Source organism: Monopterus albus, unplaced genomic scaffold, assembly GCF_001952655.1.
Source record: "Monopterus albus unplaced genomic scaffold, M_albus_1.0 scaffold358.1, whole genome shotgun sequence".
NCBI lineage: Eukaryota > Metazoa > Chordata > Actinopteri > Synbranchiformes > Synbranchidae > Monopterus > Monopterus albus.
The window spans coordinates 304,497-305,543 of NW_018128238.1; positions in this window are offsets into that span (position 1 = coordinate 304,497).

The window sequence follows — 1,047 nt, forward strand, 5'->3', positions numbered from 1 at the left end:
ACATTTCCAAGTGTAGGTTTATGTGAAGGTGATGGAAAGTTAGCAGTGGCTGCTATATGTGAGCTCAATGCCGAGACCAACTCAGAAATGTTGGAGTTGCCTGTCTGGCATTCTGTATTGCTAACACGGTCTGGTGTAGGTGAAGGAGCAACTGAGCATGTGACAAAGGAAGAGTCAGTTGGTGTCTGTTGTCTATGCTCAAACAAACCATTGTTCACCTGGGCGGCACTATCATTAAGGGGCTGGCAGTTATTCATAGTTGCTACCTCATCTAAGTACCCAGCAGTTTCTGCTCTGGAGTTGGTATCACCTGGGAAGGGGGCAGTCTGGAGCAGGCCATTTTTAATAATCACCAGGGAGCCAGACACAGGTGTGCACACTGGATTAGGTTGTGCGTGAGTTTGTGGCAATTGTGATTGCACCTGCAGAGAGGTTAGCAAGGTCATACTAAACTCTATCATTATAAAAGCAAAATAATACTAACAGTAAATAAAACAACTGTAACTCCTGAAATCCAATCCTAACACACTGCAGTATTTTAAAAGAAGCTTCTCTTTAGTCATGCATTCAATAAGATCTGTTCAGCTGGTACCTGAAAATACAATGTGACCTCAGTACTTTTTATCTGACTCAGAGGCGGCAGCCATCCTAACCTTGCAGAAAGTCCCTAAGACACTGTAGGCAAGACACATTGATGATATTGACTTCATCAAAGATTTTGCATTGGTTGTAATTACTCCTAAATCTGATTACAGGCCATGTAAACTATATTTTCTAAAAAATATAGCTATTGATGTCATCACTCCGATGTTTGAACCTCTTAAAGAAGCAGGAATAATTGTACCCTGTGAGAAATCCCCTGTGTGCATGTAGTTGCTAAAATTTGATACTAACTAAATTAATTCAGACAAATCCATTCCAATTACAATGATAATTTAATATTATTATAATTCAAGGCAATCCACTTTCTTTAACTCACACTATATCTCTTTCTAATGTGTTTTACTTCACACTACATATTATACATTATCTGTTACTATATTCTGT